Source organism: Furipterus horrens, unplaced genomic scaffold (assembly GCF_987537825.1).
Source record: "Furipterus horrens unplaced genomic scaffold, mFurHor1.1.pri manual_scaffold_1, whole genome shotgun sequence".
Taxonomy (NCBI): domain Eukaryota; kingdom Metazoa; phylum Chordata; class Mammalia; order Chiroptera; family Furipteridae; genus Furipterus; species Furipterus horrens.
Window position 1 is genome coordinate 31300536 of NW_028327171.1, and position 12170 is coordinate 31312705.

Genomic DNA, 12170 nt, shown 5'->3' on the forward strand with positions numbered 1-12170 from the left:
TAAATGAGTGCACCGAAGGCAATCTACACTTAGCTCTGATAAATTTATTTCCAGGAACTGGCCTGAGTAAACTGTAGTGACAACTATTTAATATGTGCTACTGCTGTTACCCAAAAATTCATAAGCATGCTGTTAAAAATCTTGTTTTCTTTCTTGTCTTTTTTTTTTATTATTATTAAATAAAAACACTTGATACTAGGCAACTACAGAAGTCAGAATGAGATTGAATAGATTCAATAACTTTTTGGGTGGTTATAGAAAAAGATTGCCCATACAAAAACATAAGAGTGGCCTTAAAAAATAGGATATTACAATACATGCAAGATGCAATTAATTTTGTAGCTAAAATGAGAAAACTGAATTTTTTTGTCTTGGCCAGGCAGCTCAGTTGGTTAGAGCGTAGTCCTAATAACACCAAGGTTGAGGGTTCAATCCCTAGTCAAAGCACATATAAAGAGCAACCAATGAAGGCAGACACGTAAAATAACAAAATGATGTTTCTGTTTCTCTCTCTCTCTCTCTCCTTGCCCCCCCACCCTCTCACTCTAAATGCAGTAATGCAAAAATATACACACACTAATTTCTAAATTACTTTTACAGTTTATATTATAGAGAAAAAATTATTTATCATGAAATTAACTTTTAAATTCTTACTAACATCACCTATCATTATGACTCTAAGAAGCCAACAACTTACAAGTAGTAGTACTTCAGTTTTATCCTCCACATATTGAGTATGGTAGGTAAACATGAAATATTTTTATCCAAGATTCCAACAACAGAAGGACTGACTTTTAAAAAAGTAAATTTAGGACTTATCAAAGACTTATATTTAGTAATAAAAACTGGGAGTATTATCAAATTTTAAAGCCATCACTTTTGACAATTCTTGTGGGAGATGAATTGGCAAATTCATGAAAGCATGTAAGCCCAGAACAACACAGAGCTGCTGAATTCATTGTATGCCCTTACTATAGTACTGCAAAGGATTACAGAATTTGTTTTCAGGACCAAAACCTAATCCAATTTATTCCTGAAATTTAGTTTTCATGTTTTTAAAATGATCTCTTTATTCTCATAAGTATCTAGGTTGAGAACAAGTACAATATTATCATAAAACCTATTGAAATATGAAAATTTTCAAGAAGCCCAGAATATAAGTTCTTTTGAAACAAGCATTACTCAACTTTACAAAGGCACCTGTTTAAAGCAGGAAATATTAACGGTAAAATTCAAAGGAAGATGCAATGGTTAAAAATCAAACTTGAACAACCAAGTAAAAAGGAAACAGATTATATTGAGGGCAAAATGAGGTAACATTAGGGAGGAATGGAATATATTAAAATTAGATCCTTACCTGTCTATATTTTGTTATAATGAATGTTGCTTGCAAAAAACAGGATAGTGGTAAGTTCTCCAAAATGCTGTTATACAGAAAGTTTGCTGTAATAGAAAATGGCTACTATGTCATTTGTTCATAGAAAACTATCCTGATTTTAGAGACCTCCAAGAAAGAACACCTTTCTACAATTTATATTAAAGGTCTTTCAATAACTCCTTTTTATCTAAGGGTGAGAAGGAAGTCTGTTTTACCCATTTCTGTATTTCTGTCCTTAGCAGAGGGCTGGAAACATTGTTTATGAATGCACTCATTCATTCAATCATTTATTCATTCATTCAGCAAGTATTTACTGGGCATTTACTTTGTGTCAGATACTGAATAAGTAGGGAAGTAAGGCACATGACAAATGATAGGGCCCTGCCCAGGTAGCTTATAAACTAGTGACGGAGCCAGACATTTATAAAATAAGTACAGAAATAGTTACGTTCCTAGTGTAATGATGCTATAAAGGAGAAGTTCATAATGTGGTAAAGATATCACGGGAACTTACTCTACTTTTAGGAAGGAGGGGTCAATGAGGTCAGGAAAGGCTCCCCTGACAAATGACATTTAAACTGAGACTTGAAAATTAACTAAAATTGATCCTATTTGGTAAGGGGGTTCGGGGGAGAGTAGTCCAGGCAGAGGGGAACAGAACATCTTCAAAGGCCCCCAAGTCAGGCAGGAGTTCATGTATAGAGTAATGGAAAGGCACCATAAAGGAGAAAGGCCGGGGATAAGGATAGAGAGCTGGAAAGGAGACAAAAGATAAACTGTCAACATAAAACAGAGTAAGAGGGTAACAGTATCTGAACAGTTAAGTCATCTGAAGTTTTTTTTCTCATGTAAAATAAGTAATCTAAGTGAACTGAGTCTTCAATATTCAAGATCTGGAGAAAGTAGACCTGGATAATGCCTGGTACCCACATGCCCTTACACTTAACCAATCTGAACGTCTTTATTCTCTTTGTAAACAAGTACTCAATAATTTACCTATTGAAAATATAATGATCGATTCCCAGTCAGGGCACATGACTAGGTTGCACGTCAGGTCCCCAGTTCGGGGTATGAGTGAGAGGCAACCACACAGAGATGTTTCTCTCCCTCTCTTTCTCCTTTCCCCTCTCTCTAAAAATAAAATAAACAAACAAATAAATAAATTATTTAAAAAGAAAATACAATGATAATACACAGTCCTATTCTTAAGACTTTATGCCCTTAGAAGAAAGAGACAGAAGTATATGGGACACATCCTAAGTTCTGTAAGAGATGATGTTCAAAGGCTGACATGAGGATCCTGCAAAACCACTATAAAAATACAAGAGCACACATAACCCCACGAACCTTAAATTATTCAATATGCAGATATCCAAAATGAGCACAGTACTCCAGCATGTATCTGAAGGGTAATAAACGTAGCAGAAATGTCACTCCACCATTGCAACACAGGTAAAACATCAAAACCAGGCCTCAGAAATGAAAAGAAGTTAGTGGTAGAACTGAACCAAGGACAAAAAAAATAACACATGCTGAACAAGTGCGTTATAGTAATTGATTCACTGAACTTCCAAATTTTCCTTTTAGTTCAAAAGCTCATTCCACAACCTCAGAGCTACATGGCAAAAGGCAGAAAAATTCATTTCACACTATCCCCGACAAAAAGTAAATGCCTACACTGCTACCCACAAAATACATGAACATTCTTGCTTTAATATCACTCACTGATGTTCAGCTTATGGTCTACTTAAATTATTGCACCCTTGTAAATTAGCACAAAACCCGTTATCCTCCACATAATTTTCCATTTGTTTAGTCGGCTTCCTTCCTTGTGTACTGCATTATTCATGGTGTTACATTATTCCTGATTTTACTTCATTCTACAGTAGCATACCTCTCCATTTTAAATGCCACATTAATTTCCAGACCATCTTAACTTCAATCCATAGGGAAACATAATACCTCTGATCCTAGAAAGTGTTTTTGCATTCAAAAGGTGATATTATTAACTGCAGAATACGTTCACAATGTAGCATATTTCAATGGTCAACTTATACAACGGTAACCCATGACTGATTACTTACTATCACTAGAGACCTGATTCTTGTTTATAAACTCACCAGGAAGAAATTCTTATGTCAACAAATAAACTCCAAAATTTTATTCAATAACTACCCAATAATACTCATAAGCTATAATTGGTCATAAGAAATTTATATAGGATAAGACTGGAACAAGCTCAATACTTGCTACTCAGTGTCAAGTATAAATGTCCCATTTTTCCATTCTTTAATTGAAGGATGAGTTAAAAATAATAGATGACACTAGGGAAAGGAAAATATGCACATGCCTGATGTTATTTACACAAACATCCCAGAATCAAGAAAATGAAGGGAAGAGTTCTTTAAAAATCAACAGAAATGTGATATTACCTCCAAGAAATGCAACCTATCTTCTTTTTTAATAAAAATGACACTAAACTCTCTTGACACTGTATTATTTGAAAAAAAGTGCAAAGTAAGTTTTGCAGAAGAATTCCAGTCTCATTATTAGTTTTACAAAATGGAAGAAAAAAAATCCCAAGGTAGGAAGGAAAAAAAACTGTCTTTTAACTAAGGGATGGGATATACTGTTTTAACTGACACTCTCCTATATAATTATCTACCGTTTAAAGTTTAAAGTAGTATTACAGTCCATCACTTAATATACTCCTAATTAAAGAAAAGTACGTAGGAACCGATTATTTTCTTATCTTTTCCAAAAGGTTAGAGTATGTTTGGGGTTTTTTTTTTTTTTTGCAGTAATTTCTCCGGAGTTCAAAAAGTCTACACCGATAGCTTCTTAAAAATAGATACAATGAATTACTTTGCAATTGTTTCCACTCTTCAAAAAATACAGCCTACTCTCTTTCTGGTACAGCAGCTCTGATTCAGACACTGGACTACAAAGATTAAATTCAAAAGATCTGTCCCTATGTGTGACCTTGGGCACGTCATTTCTCCTCAGTTTCCTCATCAGCATGCCAACATAAATGCCCTTACAAAACAGTAAAGGTGTAACACATATCTTAGGAATTACAACTACGAGGGTTAAGGTTTTCAGTTTAGAGCAAAATTATCTCCTTAGAGGGTCCACATCATGAAACTGGAACTGAATCAGTAGATCTCTGTCAACATTTGACTCTTCCATCTACAGATCTCGTCCCTCAAAGGACATAACCTGAGTTACCCCAAGAACAGACTCCCAAGCGTCCTTTCCTTCCTCCACTTCTCCCTACCCTACTTCTAAAGCAGTGAAAAACAGCTCCCCTCCCCAAGCCACACCTTCAGAAGACCCCACCCCAGGCACATCCGCCCTCTCCCTACTCCAGGGGCACCAGAGGCCAACCTCGCCCTTCCCCTACAGCCCTTACTTAGAGGAGACTTCCTGGAGGCGATCGGGCCCGAGCAAGGCAGGAGGCATTTACAAACCCGCTTTACGCCACTCGCGTAGGATAACCTCGCTTACGCCCATAGGGCCCCGTTCCCAGCCCCGTCCGCTCCGCCTGCCAGAACTAAGCCCCAGTGCCTCAGCCACGGTCCGAGTGTGATCCCAAACCTTTTGTGCTCTGCGCAAGGCTACGGGGACCAGAACAGAACAGCCACACCTTACCGGTAACTGAGGCACTGACTTCACTTCGCACCTTGGAGCCCTCTTCAACTCGTATCAATTCACTCCGGCGACGCCGGAAGGACCCGAGAGGAACCAGGCGTTGTCCGGAATCCTGCTCAGCCGGAGCGCGCAGAGGCCTATGGGGACTCGTAGTCCCATTCGCCAGCGTCGTCGGCAATTCCTGCACATGTAAGACTACAACTCCCGATAGGCCACGCGGCGGAGCCTAAGGCAAAGGGTGGGGACACTTCTAGCCAATAGTAGAAGAGTTCCCTGCCTTGCGGGAGGAGGTGAAATGAAGGGAGAGGGTGAAAGGAAAGAAGAGAAAGGGAGGGGTCAGCTCTCACCTGCGCCAATCAGGGTGCTGGGTCGGCCCCGCCGCGACTCATCCATTGTGGGGGCGGGCTAACGGGGCAGGAGAAGGGAAGTGGTTTGGAGGGGAGAGTTCGAGTTTGGGAACGTAGTGATGCTGACCCGTGGACGCGGGCGGAATGAATGCACTGGGGGAATCGCCGAGAGGGACAGAGAATGTAGTGTGGGGATGCTCCATGGCCGGAGGCGCAGCCTCCACGAAAGCAGCCGAACCCCAGACATATCGGGCGGCCAGACCTGCTAGTCGGGAGGGTGCTCGTCTCGGAGGCATCCAGGCGGGGCGGTAGGCAGCTCCAGGTGTGAGGGCACGGAGTGAGAACAGACCGGCCCCCAGGGAAAGGGAAGTGGTAGAACAGCTGCAGGAGTGCAGGGATCACGAAGGTACAGGCAGCAGCTTCCCACTGCCTCCAGCCCCGGCAGCCGCGGGAACAAGCAGGGGGAGGAGCAACAGCTGCTGAATTCGCCAACTAGAGGAGGGAGGCGGAGCTTTTGTCCCAGTAGCTGGCGGAGGCGCAGCCTGGACTGTAGTTTCCCGGGAGAGCGGAGAGCAGGAACGGGAGCGGAGCGCAGGCGTCTGAGCATCAGCTCCCGCATCCCGCCAGGGGTTGCAGGTGTGTAGGAGGTAAGCGTGGGTATCTCTTCTAGCATTTGCACAATGCCCAGGAGAAAACGTCTTCCAACAGGAATTATCTCTAGGCACGGCTGTAAAGAGTCCCTGACTCGGGTTAGAGATCTGGTGCAAACGGTTTTAGGTGAAATGTACATTTTTGGACTTTGGGGCGGGGGCGAGCAAAAGGTGGCCTGACTGTATAAAGGGCGTGGTTAGTGTTTTTGGTTTAAGTTGTGCCGTGAAAACTGTTCTAGGAGATCCTAAGATTGAGGAAAATCCTGTTAATTGAGAACAAGGTGAATGTTATCTGGATAGGTGCGTAGCTGGTTACAAAAGATTACATTGATACAGAATTACTTAAGAACTCTTTCACTAGGAAAATAACTTTGCATTCTTCAATGTCTACCCTTTACGTTGTTTTATCAGATTATCCTGCTACCGACCTGTTTTCCAGGGTTGGTTGTACTGCAGTTTCCTAGAATTGAAAGAGATCTGTATTACAGAAACAAATGCAGGCAGGAATAAACAAAATGACTAAACCTATCAGAAGTGTAACTTTTGCCAGCGATAATGTTAAAATATGTTTTGATAGATGGGTACTTAGCTTTTCTTCCAGTGGCTCTAGAATATTGGAACAAAGACCAGGACTTAGCCTACAGTACCAACATATGGTGTACTTCATTGCTGCTCCTAATTGTCTCAATTACACCGGTAATATTTGTACATTAAAAATAAATAAATAAAAAAGTACTTGGAAAGCTGTAAGAGGATGTTTTCTGTTTAAAGAGCATGTGCTAATTGATTGCCCTTCACATGTGCTACAATGGATTCAGAATTAAAACACTTGTTAGTATCATAAAATAAGTTTATTCTTGGTAGTAAATCATGTGTGATTTCTTTTAATGTAATTAAAATATATGGATGAAAATGTTCTAATAGTAGGTAAAGACATACCTGCCTTTGTGTAATTATGACAATATTACAGCCTTCCTTGTTAGAAAGTGTGTAAAAAGCTATGTGCCTAGTTCATTTCCATAGAGCGGTTCCCCAGATAACATAGCTTTTAATCATAGCAGCATATTGCAGCACATTTTGCTCTGAAATGCTTTTATTGTGACAGCTGTATATTTCACTCTGCCTGAATACTTTAATCTGGATTTTTTGAACTCTGGGCAATAAAATGGAGTAATTATCTTCTATCTTCTTATTTTCAAGCTTTCTTGGTTTACTTAAGGATTTTATTTCTGTAAGGCACACAAAATTCCTTTTTGAAAAGAAATATCTGGAAGGAATTCTATTCATAGCCTAAAGTTCATTCTCATCAGCATGCTACTACTGGTAAACTGAAGAGACTTATCAATTTACTTACAGCTCCCCTGCAGTATCCCCTCCCACAGTCTCATACACCAGAGAAATAGATAGGCTTACAGGTCTTAGAAAAACAGCAGCCTTTAGATTGCCCCCAGGCAGATCAGGTAAGTATTAGAAGCAGCCGAGAGCCTAGAAGAAAAAGCAACAGTAGCCACTAAACTTAGCAGCCGTGGTAAAAATCTGATTTTATCTTTGCTACATCACGGGAGAGTATTAATCCACATATCTGATATGACCCTTTAAAAATGTTTTATTTTTTGGGGGGGGGGAGTGGGTGCCAGGGTATAGTGAGACTGGGAAAAGATGGTTTTCCCTTGTTATTTGTGATCAAGTGGACTGTCCTGAATCAGTCTTAGATTCTCTCCCAGTCTCTGCTAGTGATTCATAATGTGAAATTGAACACTTGCTGTCACTGGTTTATTTTCCCCGTGTAATAATAATAATAATAATAATAATAACGGCAATGAAGTTCTTTCAGAGGCTTTATAAAAGATCTTTTTGAAGGTTTGGTTGGAGATCAGTTAAACAAGTAAATGGGAAAGAAAATAAATATCAGAGTGTTGAAATTCAGATGTACTTTGAATTCCAACTATTCATAGATCTATTCTGAAGTATAATGAAGGATAGAATATCATTAGAAATGAATGAGTTTGTGGTATTAAAGCACTGGATTTTTCACTTCTTTCCAAGATGAATTCTTTTTATTATGTCAGTGAAAGAGATTGGGTTTCTATATCATTTGGGAGTGAGAAGATCATGTTTTTATAAGGGAGGAAATCATTAGCAATATATGGTATGTGGGTATTTGTTACCTTGATGTCTTGACACATTTTAAATTGATGTTCACATTAAATCTCAGACAATCTGAAGACACTGATTGTATGATGCTAGTGTTGAGAAGTTTTAGTAAATGAGAGTGCCGAATTTTATGTAAAGCACTGCCTAGGTTAAAAGCATATTATTTTTTCTGTTCTTGACTTTTACTCTTTGTGTATGGCTATCAGTGATTATACAATATCATGAAAAAGAAAAACCAGTGGAGTGAAGTATGTCTCTCTTGAATGGAATATTCTCTGGGGATGAATGTTCTTCAGTCAAAAGATTCAGATAATTACAAAATATATTTTGGACATTTTTTAATATAAAATTCTGAGTGTAAGCCTATTGAGTAGCATGAATTTCTCTTTCTAACAGGAGATTCACTGATAACTTAAAGGTTGAAGATCAGAAGATTTTGCTGCAGTGGGGTGGGGTTAGGGGCTTTACAAGTAGTGATAGATATGAAGAAAACTATTTAAGAAATATACCTTTAGCAACAGCAAAGAGATTAGATTTTTTTTTTTTTAATGCCTGTAAGTGATTTCATGGCCTTCCCCCCACGGCCAGTCATTAATTTTTAGAGGCCTAAATTCATAGTGGGATACAGTACTTTAGTACATTGTCATTTTGATTGGAGTCAGACTGACATTAATTTATTACATTTTGAATAATCATGGATTATTGAAGCAAAGCCAAAAAGAACATGCATTTATACGGTCACTATTAAGTGAAACTCACTATTGTTTCAGTATAATATTAAAAAGAAGTAAAAACCTAAAATAATGTTTTGGGTCTTAATAACAGAGGTACTTGAACCACACACTAAAGATGAACAAGAGTTACACGCACACACCTGTCCTCTTATAAAGCAAACTACTAAGGTTAAACGCTGCCTCAGCAAATTATTATACATACATATGGATTTGTCTTTGTTTTGTTTTTAATCTTATCTTTTGTTTTCAGAATTTAGTTTTCAAAGTTCAGTGACTATGTTTCAAGTAACCAGATGGTTAGCTCCTGTAGATTATACACTGTTTTTCTATATCCTGCTGGTTCTGAGCACTTTATATCATGCTCAGCATTAAAAACAAAACAAAACAAAAAACAACAACAACAAAAAAAAAACCCTAAAGCCATTTACTGAATTAGAATCATTAACCAATATTTAAATTATATTGAATTTATTGGGGTGACATTGGTTAATAAGTCATATAGGTTTCTGGTATACAATTCTGTAATACAGCATCTGTATATTATATTGTGTGCTCACCACCCCAAGTCAAGTCTCCTTCCATCACCATTTATCCCCCTTTACCCTCTTCTACCAACCCACCCCTCTTTGCCTCTGGTAATTCCCATATTGTTGTGTCTAGGAGTTTTGGGGAGATTTTGCTTAATCCCTTCATCTTTTTTACCCACCTCACCAAACGCCCTCCACTCTGAGAATTGTCAGTCTGTGGGTCTGTTTGTATTGGGTTGGCCAAGAAGTCCATATAGATTTTCCATAAAATAAAAGGCATTTTTTTCATTTTCACTAATAACTATTGATTTGGATATTCTGAGTATGTTGGCTATCTCCCATGTGGTATAACACTGATTGTGTTCAATTAATGTCTATTTAATCTCTGTCAAATTCAACCGGTCTACATGACCACAGAGCATCATCCAGTGAGAAATCTCCAGCACAAAACTTTGCAAATCACTTTTGACACATTTGGTCAGTCACAGCACCTTTTCCATACATTGCACAAATCTTTTCTTTTGTACTTCAGTTACATTTTTACCTTTCTTGAAATAAAGCATAATATGCTGAAATGTGTATTTTCTTTCATGTTCAATATTAAAATGGCTACACAAAAATTCACCAATTTTTATATATATTTTTAAATGCATGCTGATATGACAGCTGTCGCAACTAACAAAATTATTTCGAATGAAGTTCAAGACAACTAAACACTACTAGAGCCATCTTACAGAAAAAAACAAACAACCTCTTTGGCCAACCCAATATTATGTTAGTTTATTTTGTTCATTTGATTCCACATTTAATTGAAATCATATGGTACTTTTCTTTTTCTGACTTGTTTACTCACTTAACATAATATTTTCCAGGTCCGTTCATGCTGTCACAAAGGTAAGATATTTAAGATTTCCTTTTTTTTTTCTTTTCTTTTTTTTTACAGCCGAGTAGTCCACAGCTTTTTTATTCACTCATCTACTGATAGGCACTTGGGATGCTTCCAAATCTTCACTATTATAAATAACATTGCAGTGAATATAGGAGTGCATTTATTCTTCCAAATCAGTGTTTTGGGTTTCTTCAGATAAATTTCAGAAATGGAATTACTGGATCATAAGACATTTCGTTTTTAATTTTGGGGGAAACTCCATACTGCTTTCCATAGTTGTTGCCCCAGTCTGCATTCCCACCAACAATGAACAAGGATTCCCTTTTCACCACATCCTTGCCAACACTTGTTTGTTGATTTATTGATTATAGCCATTCTAACTGGCAGTGGTTTTAATTTGCATTTCTCTGATGATTAGTAAAATTGAGCATCTTTTCATGTGTCTATTGACCATCTGAATGTCCTCTTTGGAGAAGTGTCTATCCTCCTCCCTTTCCCATTTTTTAATTGGACTGTACTCACTGAGATGTCTCACACTTTGATAGACAAGATTCAGTGACCTCACAGAATAATTACTATGAAGTAAGCCTGCTGAGAATGTCTTTGTGCTGGTTAGCCTTTGCAAAAGTGTCAGTTGAGCCCAATATGATTTACACTGTGTGGGCTGCAAAAGGACTTCTCTACAATTTTGCTTGCCAGTGTTTCTAAATTTGTCCCAAAGATAGGGACTATGGGTGAGAGGAATAAGCTCCTCCCACCCGTGGCATCAGAGGTCTTTTTACACCCAGGGAAGCCTATGTGGGGCTCACCACCGTTTTATCTCACGTAAAATACCTTTGTTGAAGCTTATCTATAAAGAACATATTTCATACTATAAAAACTGAATTTGCCTATCCATTTTTCTAATCGTTCCTTCTTTAGAAAGAGAAAGAATAAGAAGAAATCAGACCGATTGTGTTGACATGCATGTGGAGTTGGGCATTTATTGTTTTTTGCACTTGACCTTGCAGAAACAAATGAATCTGATTAGTATTAGAATTAAGGATTCAAATGTTATTTTTTCCTTTTATTTATTTGTTTATTTATTAATGTATTATTTTTTATTGCATTTTTTCTATTACTGTTTATCCCGTTTATACCTCCTCACCCTGCAAAAAAATTTTTTTTTTCTTTTCATTATTATAAGACCTGGAGAAGTCTAGTTAATTGTAAATAGTTCTTTAGTAGTAAATTTAATAATTGCAGATATTTAACTGTCTTTTATGTTTTGACATTTACTAGCATGCTTATAGGTACAAAGAAGCTTGAAACTAATGACTGCTTAATCTTCCTTCGTCATTTTCCTTTGGCATTACTCTAATGCTTAGCTTGTGCCTTGCTGAATATATAATTGTCTTTACCAGATGCTTAGTATCTTCAGAGCTAAAGCAGTTTCATTTACCTTTGTAGTTGAGAACCTTATGCATAGTCTATACTTGGTATCAATTTGTTTAAATATTTGACAACCTATAATGAAGTATCATTTCGCATTTTTCACAGTCAAGTACACAAGAAAAGTGAATTTTTCTTATACATCTGTTTTAGCACCAAATTCAGCCCTCTGCCCACAACAGTTGCTTATGTAGAAGTAAATATAAATATTGCTGTCTTTTGTTGGATTTCTGAATGAATAGAGCAAACATTGCTATTAACTGAAACCTTGCATATGTGTGCATACATTAGATACTAATATATTAATTGGGTGTTGTTTGGAATTTGTGTGGTTTCTCCTTGCCTCTAGAACTTTGCTGACCTAAAGATATACTTTTAAATGACACTCTCACACATATATACATACTTC

At 37.6% G+C, this 12170-nt stretch overlaps 2 protein-coding genes across 4 annotated transcripts in view; one reads left to right on the plus strand and one right to left on the minus strand.

The window, feature by feature from the left end:
- PDCD10 (programmed cell death 10) overlaps positions 1–5152 on the minus strand; it is a 41367-nt gene extending 36215 nt beyond the window's left edge. Inside the window, exons 1-2 of one of the 2 annotated variants that reach the window (XM_090273520.1) lie at positions 5030–5152; positions 1358–1443 (exon numbers count right to left, since the gene is read on the minus strand). The gene's annotated coding sequence lies outside the window, so the exon portion shown is untranslated. The remainder of the gene's footprint in view (positions 1–1357; positions 1444–5029) is intronic. The other variant, XM_090273510.1, reaches the window with a different exon arrangement.
- A 697-nt stretch (positions 5153–5849) lies between these two features.
- SERPINI1 (serpin family I member 1) overlaps positions 5850–12170 on the plus strand; it is a 78277-nt gene continuing 71956 nt past the window's right edge. The window contains exons 1-2 of one of the 2 annotated variants that reach the window (XM_090273542.1): positions 5850–6023; positions 10314–10335. The gene's annotated coding sequence lies outside the window, so the exon portion shown is untranslated. The remainder of the gene's footprint in view (positions 6024–10313; positions 10336–12170) is intronic. The other variant, XM_090273532.1, reaches the window with a different exon arrangement.